At 37.4% G+C, this 19,186-nt stretch overlaps 1 pseudogene; it reads right to left on the reverse strand.

The window, feature by feature from the left end:
- Positions 1-203: 203 nt before the first annotated feature.
- On the reverse strand, positions 204-1,238 carry LOC102969883 (annotated as a pseudogene).
- Positions 1,239-19,186: the final 17,948 nt, after the last annotated feature.

Consider the following 19,186-nt stretch of genomic DNA (forward strand, 5'->3'; position numbering starts at 1 on the left):
GGAAGAGCCAATTAAAAGTTTGGAAAGAAGGACAAAAGATTTCTTCCAAAAATGTCTGAGAGGGTGAAAGTTTCATTTTTTTTTTTTTGGCAAAAGCATGCAAAAAGGGAGAAGACTGTTCTTAAAAATTAGAAACCAATCAAGACCTTTTGTGTGTACAGATTTTACGAAGTCTCACATTTTGGCAAATTTCAAGATGATCCTTAACATGTTTTTACCAAATCATAGACATAGATATGGAAATCATCATCAAATTTGATGAAGTACACAGAGGGTTTTGTTTCTACTTGTTGAATGATCATGCCAGTTCTCTTGGAGCCATCATCTTTGGTATATTCTACATTTGCCTGCTAGACTGTCCACAACTTCTCCTTGTTCTCTATCTGCAGGAGGAGAATCATTGGAATCTCGAAGGATGCATAGGTCACCATCTTTATAATCATCTAAGAGCTGGTACATATATAATACAGGATCTTTCTCATAAGTAATATAAAACCATGTGTTCATGACATGTGCCTGAGCTAAGACCATCCCCCTCAATTCAGTTTTGGAACCTTCCTCTGTCTTAAAAATATGTTCTACTGCTTTGCCAATCATAATTTCTGCTAAGTGTGTATCACTGATTCTAGACGATACAACTGTATTACAGAAGACTTCAAGTAAGGACACTCTTTTATCTCTGTGAAGTTCCAATCCATAAACACAGTCAAATCCATCATATTTGAAAAAGATACAAAGAGGGATTTACAGGTACCTGATCCAGAATGGTTCCTTTCCACTGTGTTAGAGATGCATCTCCATCTTTCCATCCTTGCCGACTTCTGCAGCCCACGATGCTCCTCTGATGCTGGGAGGTGTGCCTGCTCCTACGCTTCTTGTGGGCAGCTTTTCTCTTCATCATGGTAACAGACACACTGGTACGTTTTGTGTCTGTCCTAGACGGCTGCCCTGCAACCACCTTTCCAAATGGGGTCTTCATAGCTGCAAGGAGCACAGTAGCAAGGAGGGCCAAAAAAGGAAATTAAGAAAAAAATATATTCAACGCAGGACAAGATGAACTTTTTCTTTTAATTACTGCAACCCGTCACCCGCGCCTAAATTTTACCTGAAAACTATACAGGAAAGATGGAAATCAAAACATCTTGGCTGCATGCCTGCAGTAAACTTCCTGCCCACCTCTTTCAGCCTGTATTAGAGCAAGGGATCTAAGGCTAGGGTAAAAGAAATAGGGAGAAGCCCCCCCCCCTCCCCGTTTCTCCCCCCAGCGTCCAACAATTCCCAGGCCAAGAGGTACAGACTCCCCAAGGCAGGGGATGGTGGGCGTTACACGCCCAAATCGGGCACCTTGCTGCTGCCTCTGTTGTGAGCCTGTGGCCAAGGAGGATCAGCAGGCGACTAGCTCTGTGTTTATAAGAGCTAGGAGGTAAGAATGCATGGACGGGGCGGGGGGGGGGCATGTCTGGGAGGGTAGCCGGGCAAACAAAGAGCATGGCGGCGGTGTCCCCAGCCCTTCTAATCTGCTGTGCCTCCTCGGTCACATCTGGCTCTCACTAAACGCTGCGTCAGCCACAGTCTCTTCCCTCTTTCTGGAGCACAGCTTCCTGCCTGGAAAGAAGCCTCCCCTTCCTGCCAAACTCCGCCCACATCTTCCAAGTCTCAAAGCCTACCACTGCCCTCGATCTAGGAAGCTCTCCTTGTCAGCCTGCACACCCCTTTCCAAAGTCAGGAGCCTGGCCCCAAACACCCTCCCACAACATCTAAGCGCCCCCTCTCCTTTTCAAAACTCCAGGCTCCCCACTCCTGCCCTGGTGCCACTGCCTCATCTGCCTTACACCTTTCAAGTATTTGCCTTTTCTTTCCCCTTGCCCTTCTGGAGTTATTCTTTATGTACAGAAACCTACCTTTCCTGTCATTTAAGAGGATTTGAGATAGGACCAGAGAAATGTGCTGAACCAATCTCTAGGTATTTTTTACTGATTAGTCATTCTCAGACTTCTTGAAGATATTTTGTTTCCTTTTTTCCTCTCTTTTTTTTTCTTTTTCACTGATTGCAAAATAATTACATTAACAATGTAAGCCTGGTGTAAAATTCAGGAAATTGACCTGGAGAAGAAAACAATCAACTATAAGCACACCTTCCATTCTAAATGGCTCACAGCAAAATATTAACATTTTCCATTGCCTTTTTAAAGTTTTTATTTAAATTCCCCTTAGTAACAAACTGTATATATTAGTTTTAGATGTACAGCTTAATGATTCAAAACTTAAATACAACATCCAGTGCTCATCACAACAAATGTACTCCTAAATCTCTGTCACCTATTTAACCCATCCCTTCACCCACCATCCTTCTGGTAACCTTCAGTTTGTTCTGGATTGTTGTCTGTTTTTTCTTTTTCTTTTTCTTTTTCTTTTTCTTTTTCTTTTTCTTTTTCTTTTTCTTTTCTTTTCTTTTCTTTTCTTTTCTTTTCTCTTTTCAATGAGTTGTGAGTATAGATATACCAATATGCTTTTTTTTTCCTTTTTTTGAGCTTTTGTTTAAATTCCAGTTGGTAAACATACAGTGCAGTATTATATTTTGGTGTAGAATTTAGTGATTCAACACTTACGTAGAACACCCATTGCTCATCACTACTAGTGCCCTCCTTAACCCATCACTGATTTAGCTCATCCTCCAACCCACCCATCTTCCCTCCAACAACTATCAATTTGTTCTCTATGTTAGGTCTCTTATGGTTTGCCTCCCTCTCCTATTTTCCTCTTACTTCCCCTATGTTCATCTGTTTTGTTTCTAAAATTCCACATATGAGTGAAATCATATGGTATTATTCTTTCTCTGACTGATATATTTTGTTTAGCATAATACACCATAGCTCCATCCATGATGTTGCAAATGGCAAGATATTCTTTTTGATGGCTGAGTAATATTCCAGTGTGTGTGTGTGTGTGTGTGTGTGTGTGTGTGTGTGTGTGTATCACCTCTTCTTTATCTATTCATCAGTCCATGGACATATGGACTTTTCCCATAATTTGGTTATTGTTGACAATGCTGCTATAAACATCAAGGTTCATGTGTCCTCTCAAATCAGTATTTTTGTACCTTTGGGTAAACACTTTGTAGTGCAATTGCTGGATCATAGGGTAGTTCTCTCTTTAACTTTTTGAGGAATTTCCATACTGTTTTCCAGAGTGGCTGCACCAGTTTGCATTCCCACCAACAGTGTAAGGGGAGGTCCCCAAATTGTGCATCGTCACCAATATCCGTTCTTCCCTTTATTGTAAGTTTTAGCCATTGTGATTGCTGTGAGATGATATCTCATTGTGGTTTCAATACATATTTCCCTCATGATGAGTGATGTTGAGCATCTTTCCAAGTGTCTGTTGGCCATTTGGATGTCTTCTTTTGATAAATGTCTATTCGTGTCCTCACAATTTTTAATTGGATTATTTGTTTCTGGGGTGTTAGGTTTTATAAGTCCTTTATATGTTTTGGATAGTAACCCTTTATCAGACATATCATTTGAAAATATATTCTCCCATTCCAGGTGTTGCCTTTTAGTTTTATTGATCATTTCCTTCAGTGTGCAGAAGCTTTTTATTTTGATGTAGCCCCAATAGTTATATTTGTTTTTGTTTCCCTTGACTCAGGAGGCATATCTAGTAAAGTAAGAAGTTGCTATGGCTGATGTCAAAGAGGTTACTACCTATGTTCTTCTCCAGGATTTTCATGGTTTCAGGTTTCACATTTAGGTCTTTAATCCATTTTGAATTTATTTTTGTTTATGGTGTAGGAAAGTGGTCCAGGTTCATTCTTTGCATGTTGCTGTTTAGCTTTCCCAAAACGATTTATTGGAGAAACTGTATTTTTACCATTGAACATTCTTTTCTGCTTTGTGGAAGAATAGTTGAACATACATTTCTGGGTTCATTTCTGGATTTTCTATTCTGGTCTATTGATCTATATGTCTATTTTTGTGTCCAAATCATAGTGTCTTGATCACTACAGCTTTGTAATGTAAGTCAAGAATTGTGATGTCTCCTGCATTATTTTCTTTTTCATGGCTTCTTTGGCCATTTGGGTTTTTATGTGATTCCATACAAAATTTAGGATTGTTTGTTCTAGCTCTGTGATAAATGTTGTTAGTATTTTTATAGAGATTGTATTAACTGTGTGGATTGTTTTGGGTGGTATAAATATTTTAACAGTATTTGTTTTTCTAATCCATGAGCTTGGAATATTTTTCCATTTTGTGTGTCATCTTCAATTTCTTTCATCAGTGCTTTATAGTTTTCAAAGTACAGATCTTTTACTACTTCTGTTTTATTCCTTACTATCCTACATTTTTTGGTGTAATTGTAAATCATATTGATTCCTTGATTTCTCTTTCTACTGCTTCTTTATTGGTTTACAGAAATGGAATCAATTTCTGTACTTTAATTTTTTATCCTGCAATGTTACTGAATTTGTGTATCAGTTCTAATAATTGCTTTGGTGGTGTTTTGCTATTTCTATATAGAGTGTCATGTCATCTCAAATAGTTAAAGTTTGACTTCTTCCTTGGTGATGCCATTTGTTTCTTTATGTTGCCTGATTGCTGTGGCTAGGACTTCCAGTCCTCTGTTAAATAACAGTGGTGAGAGCAGACATCCCTGTCTTGTTCCTGACCTGAGAGTAAAAGCTCTCAGGTTGGCCCCATTGAGGATGGTTTTAGCCGTGGGTGTTTCATATATGGCCTTTATTATGTTGAAGTATATTCCCCGTAAGCATACTTTGGTGATTTTTTAAAATCATTAATGGTGGTTGTACTCTGTCAAATGGTTTTTCTGAGTCTGTTGAGAGGATCAGATGTCTGTTATCTTTTCTTTTATTAGTGTAATATATCATGTTGATTGATTTTTAAATACTGAAGCACACTTGTAGCACAGGAATAAATGCCACTTGATGTGTTGGATGATTCGTTTAACATGTTGTTGGGATTTGATTTCCTAGTATTTCCTTGATAACTTTTGCATCCATGTTCATCAGGGATCTAAGCCTGTAATTTTCTTTTTATCTGGTTTAGCTATCAGGTTAATACTGGTCTCATACAATAAATTTGTAAGTTTTCCTTTCGTTTCTAATTTTTGGAACACTTTGAGAAGAATATATATTAATAATTCTTTAAATGCTTGGTAGAATTCACTGTGAAGCCATCTGGCCTTGGACCTTTATTTTTTGGGGGGGATTTTTGAATACTGATCCAAATTCTTTGCTGGTTACCAGTCTGTTCAAGTTTTTTTTTATTTCTTCCTGTTTCAGTTTTATTATATTAAACTATACTTTAGGCATTTTTATTTTTTAAATATAATTTATTGTCAAATTGGCATACATACAACACCCAGTGCTAATCCCAACAAGTGCCTCCTCAATGTCCATCACCCATTTCCCCTTTCCCCCACACCCTTGTCCACCCCCAGTTTGTTCTCTGTATTTAAGAGTCTGGTGGTTTGCCTCCTTGCCTCTCTGTTTGTAACTATTTTTCCCCTTCCTTTCTCCCATGGTCTTCTGTTAAGTTTCTCAAGATCCACATATGAGTGAAAACATATGATATCTGTCCTTCTATGACTGACTTATTTCACTCAGCATAATCCCTTCCAGTTCCATCCACATTGCTGCAAATGGCATGATTTCATTCTTTCTTATTGCCAAGTAGTAATCCATTATATATATAAACCACATCTTCTTTATCCATTCATCAGTTGAAAGGCATTTAATTTCCTTCTATAATTAGGCTATTGTTGAAAGTGCTGGTACATGTGCCCCATGCATCAGCACTCCTGTGTATACCTTGGGTAAATTCTCAGTAGTGCTATTGCTGAGTCATAGGGTAGTTTTATTTTTAATTTTTTTGAGGAAACTCCACTCTGTTTTCTAGAGTAGCAGCACAAGCTTGCATTCCCACCAACAGTGCAAGAGGGTTCCCATTTCTTCACATCCTCGGCAGCATCTGTAGTTTCCTGATTTGTTCATTTCAGCCACTTTGACCATCGTGAGGTGCTATCTCAGTGTGGTTTTGATTTGTATTTCCCTGATGATGAGTGACATGGAGCATCTTTTCATGTGTCTGTTGGTCATCTGGATGTCTTCTTTGGAAAAGTGCTTATTCTTATCTTCTATCCATTTGTTCACTGGATTATTTGTTTTTTGGGTGTTGAGTTTGGTAAGTTCTTTATAGATTTTGGATACTAACCCTTTATCTGATATGTCATTTGCAAATATCTTTTCCCATTTTGCCAGTTGCCTTTTATATTTGTTGATCCTTTCCTTTGCAGTGCAGAAGCTTTTAATCTTGATTAGATCCCAATAGTTCATTTTTGCTTTTAGTTCCTTTGCCTTTGTAGATGTGTTGAGTAAGAAATTGCTGTGGCTGAGATGAAAGAGGTTGTTGCCTGCTTTCTCCTGTAGGGTTTTGATGGTTTCCTGTCTCACCTTTAGGTCTTTCGTCCATTTTGAGTTTATTTTTTGTGTATGGAGTAAGAAAGTGGTCTAGATTTATTCTTCTGCATGTTGCTGTCTAGTTCTCCCAGCACCATTTGCTAAAGAGACTGTATTTTTTTCCATTGGATGCGCTTTCCTGCTTTGTCAAAGATTAGTTGGCCAGACATTTGTGCATCCAATTCAGGGTTATCTATTCTATACCATTGGCCTATGTGTCTGTTTTTGTGCCAATACCATACTGTCCTGATGATTACAGCTTTGTAGTAAAGGCTAAAGTCTGGGATTGTGATGCCTCCTGCTTTGGTCTTCTTCTTCAGTATTACTTTGGCTATTCGGGGTCTTTTGTGGTTCCATACAAATTTTAAGATTGTTTGTTCTAGCTTTGAGAAGAATGACGGTGCAATTTTGACTGGGATTGCATTGAATGTATAGATAGCTTTGGGTAGTATTGACATTTTAACAATATTTATTTTTCCTATCCATGAGCATGGAATGTGCTTCCAGACTCATTCCATGAAGCCAGTATTACCCTGATTCCCAAAGCAGACAGAGACCCCACAAAAAAGGAGAATTACAGGCCAATATCCCTAGTGAACATGGATGCAAAAATTTGCAACAAGATAGCAGCAAATCGAATTCAACAGAATATAGAAAGAATTACTCACCCTGATGAAGTGGAATTCATTCCTGGGGCTTGTTCCATATTCACAAATCAATCAATGTGATATATCACATTAATAAAAGAAAGGATAAGAACCATATGATCCTGTCAATAGATGCAGAAAAAGCATTCAACAAACTACAGCATCCTTTCTTAATAAAAACCCTCGAGAAAGTCCGGATAGAAGGAACATACTTAAACATCATAAAAGCCATTTATGAAGAGCCCACAGCTAATATCATCCTTAATGGGGAAAAACTGAGAGCTTTCCCCCTGAGATGAGGAACATGATGGGGATGTCCACTCTCACCACTGTTGTTTAACATAGTGTTGGAAGTCCTAGCATCAGCAATCAGACAAAAAAATGAAATAAAAGGCATCAAAATTGGCAAAGAAGTCAAACTTTCACTTTTCACAGACAACATGATACTCTACATGGAAAATCCAAAAGACTCTACCAAAATACTGCTATAACTGATACATGAATTCAGCAAAGTCACAGGGTACAAAATCAATGTACATAAATTGGTTGCATTTTTATACACCAATAATGAAGCAACAGAAAGAGAATTAAAGAAACTGATCCCATTTACAATTGCATGAAAAACCATAAAATACCGAGGAATAAATGTGACCAAATATGTCTATATGCTGAAAACTATAGAAAGCTTATGAAGGAAATTGAAGAAGACACAAAGAAATTTTTTTAATGTTTCAAGTTTTATTTAAATTATACTTAGTTTACAGTGTTATACTAGTTTCAGACATAGAATTCAGTGATTCATCACTCACACATAACATCTGGTGCTTATCACAAGACCCATCCTTAATACTCATCACCCATTTAGCCCATCCTCCCTCCCACCTCCACTACAACAACCTTCACTTTGTATGTTACAATAAGAGTCTCTTATGGTTTGTGCCATTTTTTCCTTTCCTCTCTTATAATTTGCTTTATTTTTTCAAACTCACATATGAGTGAAATCCTATGGCATTTGTCTTTCTCTGACTGACTTATTTCACTTAACATATTCACTCTAGTTCCATCCACATCATTGCACATAGCAAGATTGCATTCTTCTTGATGGCTAATATTCCATTCTTTCTTTTTTGCCTTTCTTTACAAGATTTTATTTAAATTGAAGTGAGTTAACATATATACTCTAGTATTGGTTTCAGGAGTAGAATTTGGTGATTTATGACTTACATATAACACCCATTATCACCACAAGAACTGCCCTCCTTAAATCTCATCACACATTTAGCCCATATCTCCACCCACCTCCCCTCCAGCAACCCTCATTTTGTTCTCTTTAGTTAAGAATCTCTTATGGTTTGCCTTCCTCTCTGTTTTTATCTTTTAATTTTCTGCCCCTTCTCCTATGTTCATCTGTTTTGTTTCTTTCTTATTTTTTTTAATTCTACCACTTTTCCATATATATTAAACAGTTTATGTGTATTTGGGCTCTTTCCATAATTTGACTATTATTGATTATGCTGCTACACACATCAGGGTGCATGTGCCCCTCTGACTCAGTATTTTTTATCTTTTCCATAATGCCTAACAATGCAATTGCTGGGTCATAGGGCAGTTGTAATTTTAATTTTTGAGGAAACTTCACATTGTTTTCCAGAGTGGCTGTACCAGTTTGCATTCCCACCAACAGTGTAACAGGGTTCCCCTTTCTCCACATCCTCACCCATATCTGTGTTTCTTATGTTGTTAATTTTAGCCATTCTGACAGGTGTGATTTAGTATCTCATTATAGTGTTGATTCATATTTCCCTGATGATGAGTGTTGTTGAGCATCTTTTTATGTGTCATTTGGTCATCTGCATGTCTTCACTTGATTATGTCTATTCATGTCTACTGCCAATTTTTAAGTGGATTATTTGTTTTTGGGGAGTTGAATTTCGTAAGTTCTTTATAGATTTTGATACTAACTCTTTATCCAATATGTCATTTGCAAATATCTTTTCCCATTCCAATGGTTGCCTTTTAGTTTTGTTGATTGTTTCCTTCACTATGCAAAAGCATTTTGTTTGATGAGCTCCCAATAATTGATTTTTGGTTTTGTTTCCCTTGTCGAAGGAGATGTATCCAGTAAAAATTTCCTATGGCCGAGGCCAAAGAGGTCTTCTCATCTAGGGTTTTGATGGTTTCCTGTCTCACATTTGGGACTTTCTCTATTTTGAGTTTATTTTTGTGTATGGTGTGAGAAACTGACCCAGGTTCATTCTTATGCATGCTTCTGTCCATTTTTCACACCACTTATTGAGGAGACTGTCTTTTTTCCAACAATTATTCTTTCCTGCTTCATTCAAGATTAGTTGACCATATATTGTGGGTCCATTTCTGGGTTCTCTATTCTGTTCCATTGATCTATCTGTCTGTTTTTGTGCCAGTACCGTACTTTCTTGAATGTTACAGCCTTGTAATACAGTTTAAGTCTGGAATTGTGATGCCTCCAGCTTTTTTTTTTCAAGATTTCTTTGTCTATTCAAAGTCTTTTGTGGTTCTGTACAAGTGTTAGGTTTGTTTCTTCTAGTTCTGTGAAAAAATCTGGTGGTATTTTCATAGAGATTGCTTTCAACGTGTAGATTGCTTTGGGTAGTATAGACATTTTAACAATGTTTTATTTTCCAATCCTTGAATATGGAATATTTTCCCATTTCTATGTTTCATCTTCAGTTTCTTTCATAAGTGTTCTATACGTTTCAGAGTACACATCTTTACCTTTTTTTTTGTTAAATTTCTTCTTAGGTATCTTGTGGTTTTGGGGGCAATTGTAAATGGGATTGATAACTGGGTTTCTTTTTCTGCTGCTTTTTTATTTGTTTGCAGAAATGCAACTGATTTCTGTACATTGACTTTGTATCCTGCAACTTTACTGAATTTGTGTAATGACTAACAATTTTTTCATGGCATCATTCAGGCTTCCTATATAGAGTACTCTGTCATCAGCAAATAGTGAAACTTTGACTTCTTCCTTGCCAATTTTATTTCCTTTTATTTCCTTTTCTTGTCTAATTGCTGAGGCTAGGACGTCTATTACTATGTTAAATGACAACGGAGAGAGTGTACATTCCTGTCTTATTTCTGACTAAAGAGGAAAATCTCAGTTTACCCTTTAAGGATATTAACTGTGGGTCTTTATTTTTTAAGTTGAAATAACTATTTTTAAATGTGAACTTTATTGCCGAATTGGTCTCTATACAATACCCAGTGCTCATCCCAAAAGGTGCCCTCCTCAATAACCATCACCCACCCACCCCCTCCCTCCCACCCCCCATCAACCTTCAGTTTGTTCTTAGTTTTAGGAGTCTCTTATGCTTTGGCTCCCTCCCTCTCTAACCTCTTTTTTTTTTTCCCGTCCACCATGGACTTCTGATAAGCTTCTCAGGATCCACATAAGAGTGAAACCATATGTTATCTGCCTTTCTCTGTATGGCTTATTTCACTTAGCAGAACACTCTCCAGTTCCATCCATGTTGCTACAAAAGACCAGATTTCATTCTTTCTCATTGCCATGTAGTATTCCATTGTGTACATAAGCCACAATTTCTTTATCCATTCGTCAGGTGATGGACATTTAGGCTCTTTCCATAATTTGGCTATTGTTGAGACTGCTGCTATAAACATTGGGGTACAGGTGTCCCTATGAATCAGCACTCCTGTATCCCTTGGGTAAATTCGTAGCAGTGCTATGGCTGGGTCAAAGGGTAGATCTATTTTTCATTTTTTGAGGAACCTCCACACTATTTTCCAGAGCGGCTGCACCAGTTTGCATTCCCACCAACAGTGCAAGAGGGTTCCCATTTCTCCACATCCTCTCCAGCATCTATACTCTCCTGATTTGTTCATTTTGGCCACTCTGACTGGCATGAGGTGAAATCTGAGTGTGGTTTTGATTTGTATTTCCCTGATGAGGAGCGACATTGAGCAACTTTTCATGTGCCTGTTGGCCATCTGGATGTCTTCTTTAGAGAAGTGTCTATTCATGTTTTCTGCCCATTTCTTCACTTAATTATTTGTTTTTTGGGTGTGGAGTTCGGTGAGTTCTTTATAGATTTTGGATACTAACCCTTTGTCCGATATGTCATTTGAAATATCTTTTCCCATTCTGTAGGTTGCCTTTTAAATTTGTTGCTTGTTTCCTTTGTAGCGCAGAAGCTTTTAATCTTCATGAGGTCCCAATAGTTCACTTTTGCTTTTAATTCCCTTGCCATTGGAGATGTGTCAAGTAAGAAATTGCTGCGCCTGAGGGCAGAGAGGATTTTTTCCTGCTTTCTCCTCTAGGGTTTTGATGGTTTCCTGTCTCACATTCAGGTCCTTTATCCATTTTGAGTTTGTTTTTGTGAATGGTGTAAGAGAGTGGTCTAGTTACATCCTTCTGCATGTTTCTGTCGAGTTCTCCCAGCACCATTTGTTAAAGAGACTGTCTTTTTTCCATTGGATGTTCTTTCCTGCTTTGTCAAAGATTAGTTGGCCATACATTTGTGGGTCTAGTTCTGGGGTTTCTATTCTATTCCATTGGTCTATGTGTCTGTTTTTGTGCCAATCCCATGGTGTCTTGATGATTACAGCTTTGTAGTAGAGGCTAAAGTCTGGGATTGTGATGCCTCCTGCTTTGGTTTTCTTCAATATTACTTTGGCTATTCGGGGCCTTTTGTGGTTCCACACAAATTTTGGGATTGCTTGTTCTAGCTTTGAGAAATATGCTGGTGCAATTTTGACTGGGATTGCATTGAATGTGTAGATAGTTTTGGGTAGGATTGACATTTTAACAATATTGATTTTTCCAACCCATGAGTATGGAATGTTTTTTCTATTCTTTTTATCTTCTTCAATTTCCTTCATAAGCTTTCTATAGTTTTCAGCATAGAGATCTTTTACATCTTTGGCCAGGTTTATTACTAGATATTTTGTAATTCTTGGTGCAACTGTGGATGGGATCAGTTTTTTATTTGTCTTTCTGTTGCTTCATTATTAGTGTACAAGAATGCAACTGATTTCTCTACATTGATTTTGTATCCTGCAACTTTGCTGCATTCATATATCAGTTCTAGCAGACTTTGGGTGGAGTCTACTGGATTTTCCATGTATAATACCATGTCATCTGCAAAAAGGGAAAGCTTGACTTCATCTTTGCCAATTTTGATGCCTTTGATTTCCTTTGATTGTCTGATTGCTGATGCTAGAACATTCAACACTATGTTAGACACCAGTGGTGAGAGTGGACATCCCTGTCATGTTCCTGATCTCAGGGGGAAAGCTCTCAGTTTTTCCACATTGAGGATGATATTAGCTGTGGGCTTTCCGTAAATGGCTTTTATAATGTTTAAGTATGTTCCTTCTATCCCGACTTTCTCTAGGGTTTTTATTAAGAACGTATGCTAAATTTTGTCCAATGCCTTTTCTGCATCGATTGACAGGATCATATGGTTCTTTTCTTTTATTAATGTGATGTATAACGTTGATTGATTTGCTAATGTTGAACCAGCCTTGCAGCCTAGACATGAATCCCACTTGACCATGGTGAATAATTCTTTATATATGTTGTTGAATTTGATTTGCTAGTATCTTATTGAGAATTTTTGCATCCATATTCATTAGGGATATTGGCCTGTAGTTCTCTTTTTTTACTGGGTCTCTCTCTGGATTAAGAATGAAAGTAATGCTGGCCTCACAGAATGAATCTGGGTGTTTTCCTTCCCTTTCTATTTTTTGGAACAGCTTGAGAAGAATAGGTATTATCTCTGGTAATAGGTATTATGTCTGGTAGAATTCCCCTGGGAAGCCAACTGGTCCTGGACTCTTACTTGTTGGGAGATTTTTGATACCTGATTCAATTTCTTCACTGGTTAGGAGTCTGTTCAAGTTTTCTATTTTTTTCCTGTTTGAGTTTTGGAAGTGTGTGAGTGTTTAGGAATTTATCCATTTCCTCCAGGTTTTCCAGTTTTTTGGCATATAATTTTTCATCGTATTCCCTGATAATTGCTTGTATTTCTGAGGGATTGGTTGTAATCATTCCATTTTCATTCATGATTTTATCTATTTGGGTCTTCTCCCTTTTCTTTTTGAGAAGCCTGGCTAGAGGTTTATCAATTTTGTTTATTTTTTCAAAAAACAAACTCTTGGTTTCATTGATCTGCTCTACAGTTTTGTTAGATTGTATATTGTTTATTTCTGCTCTGATCTTTATTATTTCTCTTCTTCTGCTAGGTTTGGGGTGTCTTTGCTGCTCTGCTTCTATTTCCTTTAGGTGTGCTGTTAGATTTTGTATTTGGGATTTTTCTTGTTTCTTGAGATAGGCCTGGATTGCAATGTATTTTCCTCTCAGGACTGTCTTCGCTGCATCCCTAAGCTTTGGATTGTCATATTTTCATTTTCATTTGTTTCCATATATTTTTAAATCTCTTCTCTATTTGCCTGGTTGACCCATTCCTTCTTTAGTAGGGTGTTCTTTAACCTCTATGCTTTTGGAGGTTTTCCAAACTTTTTCCTGTGGTTGATTTCAAGCTTCATAGCATTGTGGTTTGAAAGTGTGCATGGTATGATTTCAATTCGTGTATACGTATGAAGGGCTGTTTTGTGACCCAGTATGTGATCTATCTTGGAGAATGTTCCATGTGCACTCGAGAAGAAAGTATATTCTGTTGCTTTGGGATGCAGAGTTCTAAATAGATCTGTCAAGTCCATCTGATCCAGTGTATCATTCAGGGCCCTTGCTTCTTTATTGATCCTCTGTCTAGATGATCTATCCATTATTGTAAGTGGAGTATTAAAGTCCCCTGAAATTACCATATTCTTATCAATAAGGTTGCTTATGTTTGTGATTAATTGTTATATATATATATATATATATATATATATATATATATATATAAGAGCTCCCGTATTGAGCTCATAGTATTTAGAATTGTTATCTCTTCCTGATGGGATACCCTGTAATTATTATATAATGTCTTTCTTCATCTCTTGTTACATCCTTTAATTTAAAATCTAGTTTCTCTGATATAAGTATGGCTACTGCAGCTTTCTTTTGACTTCCAGAAGTATGATAATTAGATACTTCTCCATCCCCTCACTTTCAATGTGAAGGTGTCCTCAGGTCTAAAATGATTCTCTTGTAGACAGCAAATAGATGGGTCTTGTTTTTTTATCCATTCTGATACCCTATGTCTTTTGGTTGGAGTGTTTAGTCCATTTACATTCAGTATTATTATAGTAAGATATGGGTTTAGAGTCATTGTGATGTCTGTAGGTTTAATTCTTGTAGTGATGTCTCTGGTACTTTGTGATCCTTGCAACATTTCACTCACAGAATCCCCCTTAGGATGTCTTGTAGGGCTGGTTTAGTGGTGATGAATTCCTTCAGTTTTTGTTTGTTTGGGAAGACCTTTATCTCTCCTTCTACTCTAAATGACAGACTTGCTGGATAAAGGATTCTTGGCTGCATATTTTTTTTCTGTTCATCACATTGAAGATTTCCTGCCATTCCTTTCTGGCCTGCCAGGTTTCAGTAGTTAGATCCGTCACTAGTTTTATCAGTCTCCCTTTATATGTTAGAGCATGTTTATCCCTAGCTGCTTTCAGAATTCTCTCTTTACCCTTGTATTTTGCCAGTTTCACTATGATATGTCATGCAGAAGATCGCTTCAAGTGATGTCTGAAAGGAGTTTTCTGTGCCTCTTGGATTTCAATGCCTTTTTCCTTCCCCAGGTCAGGGAAGATCTCAGCTATGTACGCCTTCAGCCCTTTTCTCTCTCTCTCCCTCCTCTGGATCCCAATGATGCATATGTTATTGCGTTTTATTACATCACTTAGTCCTCCAATTCTCTCCTCATACTCCTGGATTTTTTATCTCTCTTTTTCTCAGCTTCCTCTTTTTCCATATTTATCTTCTAATTCACGTATTATCTTCTCTGCTTCTTCAATCCGAGCTGTGGTCACCTCCATTTTACTTTGCACCTCATTTATAGCATTTTTTAGCTCCTCCTGTTTCTTAGTCCCTTGATCTATGTAGCAATAGATTCTCCTCTGTCCTCTATACTTTTTCCAAGACCAGCGAATAATTTTATGACTATTATTTTAAATTCTTTCTCTGTTACATTGCTTAAATCGTTTTTGATCAGTTGGTTAGCTGTCAGTACCTCCTGGGGTTTCTTTTGAGGAGAATTCTTCTGTTTCGTCATTTTGGATAGTCCCTGGAGTTGCGTGGAACTGCAGGGCCCTTCCTCTGTGCTGTCTGGAGTAACTTGCATTGGTGGGCGGGGCTGCAGTCAGACCTGATGTTTTCCCGAGCTCACTGCTGGGGCCACATTCGGACTGGTGTGTACCTTATCTTCCCCTCTCCCAGGGGCAGAACTCACTGTGGAGTGGTGTGGCCCCTGTCTGGGCTACTTGCACACTGCCAGGTTTGTGGTGCTGCTTTGATGGGATCTGGTGTGTTAGCTGGGGTGGATTCACAAGGTGCAAAGAGGCTGGAGGGGTAGGCTCAACTCGCTTTGCCTTCAGTGGTCTGCCGCGAGAGGGGCCCTCTGGCACTGGGAGAGAGGCAGCCCCATCAGAGGGATGGATCCACAGAAGCACAGCATTGGGTGTTTGCATGGTGGAAGCAAGTTCGGTGCTGGGAACTTGTTCCCTTTGGAATTTTGGCTGGGGGATGGGAGAGGGAGATGGCGCTGGCCAGTGCTTTTCTTCCCCACTGATCTGAGCTCTGTCTTCCCGGGCTCAACAACTTTCCCTCCCATTGTCCTCTAGCCCTCTCACTCTGAGCAGAGCTGTTGACTTATAACATTCCAGAAGTTAAGTCCGGCTGCCTGTCAGAATTCATGGAGTCCTTCCCTTCTGTGTTTGCAAGTCAGACTCATGGGCTCTGCCTTGCTGGGGGCTGCTCCTCCACCACCCTGGCTCCCTCCTGCCAGTCCGTGTAGCACGCACTGCCTTTCCACCTTCCCTACCCTCTTCTGTGGGCCTCTTGTCTACGCTTGGCTCTGGAGAGTCCCTTCTGCTAGTCTTCTGGTGAATTTCTGGGTTATTTAGGCAGATGTGGGTGGAATCTATAACTGTGGGTCTTTAATATATGGCCTTGATGATGTTGAGGAATGTTCCCTCTACCCTATTTTGTTGACGGTTTTTATCAAGAATGGATGTTGTACATTCTCAAATGCTATTTTTTTGCATCTATTGAGAGGATCTTATTTTTCTTATCATTGATTTTATCAGCGTGATTTGTCACATTGATTTGGGAACACTAAATCACTCTTGCATACCAGGAATAAGTCCTATTGATCTCTGATTCTTTTAATGTACTCCTGGATTTGATTTGTTAGTATCTTGTTGAGAATGTTTGCATCCAATTTCATTAGGTATTTTGGCCTGTAATTTTATTAGTCAGATTTGTGTCTTCTTTTGGAAATAAGGTAATGCTGGCCTTATAGATTGTGTTTTTAAGTTTTCCTTCCATTTCTCTGTTTTTGGAACAGTTTGAGAAGAATAAGTATTACCTCTCCTTTAAATGTCTGGTAGAATTCACCTGGGAAACCATCTGGTTCTGGACTTTTGTTTCTTGGGACATTTGTGATTACGGATTCAATTTTTTTGCTGATTATGAGACTGCTTAGGTTTTCTATTTCTTCATGTTTCATTTTTGGTAATTTATATGTTTCTAGGAATTTATCCATTTCTTCCAGATTGTCCCATTTGATGGCATGTAATTTTTCTTAATATACTTTTATACTTCTTTGTGTTTCTGTGGCATTGGTTTTTATTTCTCCTTTGTCATTTGTGATTTATGTGTTTGGGTTTTTCTCTTTTATTTTTGATATGCCTGGATAGGGGTTTATTTAATTTTTTACATTTATCAAAGAAGAATCTCCTGGTTTAATTGATCTGTTCAATTATTTTTTTAAGGTACTATGTATTTTATCTCTGCTCTAATCTTTATTACTTCCTTCTTTCTGCTGGCTTTAGGTTTCAATTGTTTTTCATTTTTCTTGCTCCTTTAGATATAAAGTTAGTTTGTTTATATGAGATTTTGTTTGCTTCTTGATGTAACTGTGTTGCTATATACTTTCTTCCTTGGGCTATTTTTTCTTTTTTGGCATCTTGTAGATTTTGGACCGTTGTATTTTTATTTTAATTTAGTTCCATGTATTTTTTAAATTACTTATCTGATTTCCTGTTGACCCATTCATTGTTTAGTAGCTTCTTACTTGATTTCCATGTGTTTGTTTTCTTTCCACATCCTTTTTTTTCTGATTTACTTATCATTATCATTGTGGTGAGAAAAGGTGCATGGTATGATTTCAATGTTTTTTATACATGTTAAAGTATGATTTGTGACCGAATATGTAATGTATTTTGGAGAATGATCCATGTGCACTTAAAAAGAATGTGTATTTTGCTGTTTTAGGGTGGAATGTTCTGCATGTATCAGTTAAATCCATCTGGTACAGTGTGTCATTTAAAGCCATTGTTTCTGTTTATTTTATTTTTAGTGTCAATCCATTGATGTAAGTGGGGGTGTTAAAGTGCTTTGCTATTGTTTTTTTATCAATGAGTTCTTATGTACTTGTTATTTATTGCTGTATATGGGTGCCTCCTTTTTGGGACATTAATATTTACAATTGTTATATCTTATTGTTTGATAGTCCCCTTTATGATTATATAGTATATTTCTTTATCTCCTGTTACTAACTTTGTTTTATTTTATTTTTTCTTTTCTCAGTCTTACTTTCCAAAGTTTTATTTAAAATTCAGTCTGTTAACATACAGTGTAATATTATTTGGAGGCATATGATTTAGTGATTCAACACTTATATACAATACTTGGTGCTCATCAAACAAGTGCCCTCCTTAATCCCCATCAAGTATTTAATGCATCCCCTCTCAAGAATTTTTCTGTGTCTAAACAAATTTTAGAATTTTTCCTCCAGCTCTGTGAAGAATGCTGGTGTCATTTTGATAGAGATTTCATTGACTGTGTTGTTTACTTTGGGTAGTATTGACATTTTAACAATATTTGTTCTTGCAATCCATGAGTATGGAATGTTTTTACATTTCTTTGTGTCTTCTTCAATTTCTTTCATAAGCTTTCTATAGTTTTCAGCAGACAGATTGTTTTACCTCTTTGGTTAGGTTTATTCCTAGGTACTTTATATTTTTTGGTGCAATTTAAATGGGATCAAGTCCTTAATTTCCCTTTCTTCTGCTTAATTACTGGTGTAAAATAATGAGACCGATTTCTGTACATTGATTTTATATACTGAAACTTGCTGAAATCATGTACCAATTCTATCAGTATTTTGGGGGAGTCTATTAGGTTTTCCACATAGAGTATCAGATCATCTGTGAAGAAAGTTTGACTTCCCTGCGCATTTGGGTGCTTTTATTTCTTTTTCTTGTCTGATTGCTGTGCCTAGGACTTCCAGTACTATGTTGAAAAAGAGTGGTGATAGGGGACATTCCTGTCATGTTCCTGACCTTAGGGGGAATACTCTGATTTTCCCCATTGAGGATGATATTAGCTGTGGGTCTTTTGTATATGTCTGTTATGATATTGAGGTATGTCTCTTCTATCCCTACTGTCTTGAAGTTTTTGTTTTTGTTTTTGTTTTTATCAAGAAACAATGCTGTATTTTGTCAAATGCTTTTCTGCATCTATTGAGAGGATCATATGATTCTTATACTTTTTCTATGTTAATGTGATCAATCAAATTGATTGATTTGAAAATTCTGAACCAGCCTGGCAGTCCAAGAATAAGTCCCACTTGATCATGGTGAATAATTAATGCATTTTTTAATCGATTTGATAGTGTCCTGTTGAGAACTTTTGCACTCGTGTTCATCAGGGCAATTGGTCTGTAATTCTCTTTTTAGCAGTGTCTTTGTGTAGTTTTGAAATAAACATACTGCTGACCTCAGAATGAGTTTGAAATTTTCTTTTTCATTTCCATGTTTTTTGGAACGGCTTCAAAAAATAGATATTATGCTGGGTGAGGAGCCAAGATGGCAGAACAGCATGGAAGTTTTTGTGTAT

The sequence above is a fragment of the Panthera tigris genome, chromosome X, assembly GCF_018350195.1.
Source record: "Panthera tigris isolate Pti1 chromosome X, P.tigris_Pti1_mat1.1, whole genome shotgun sequence".
NCBI classification, from domain to species: Eukaryota; Metazoa; Chordata; class Mammalia; order Carnivora; family Felidae; genus Panthera; species Panthera tigris.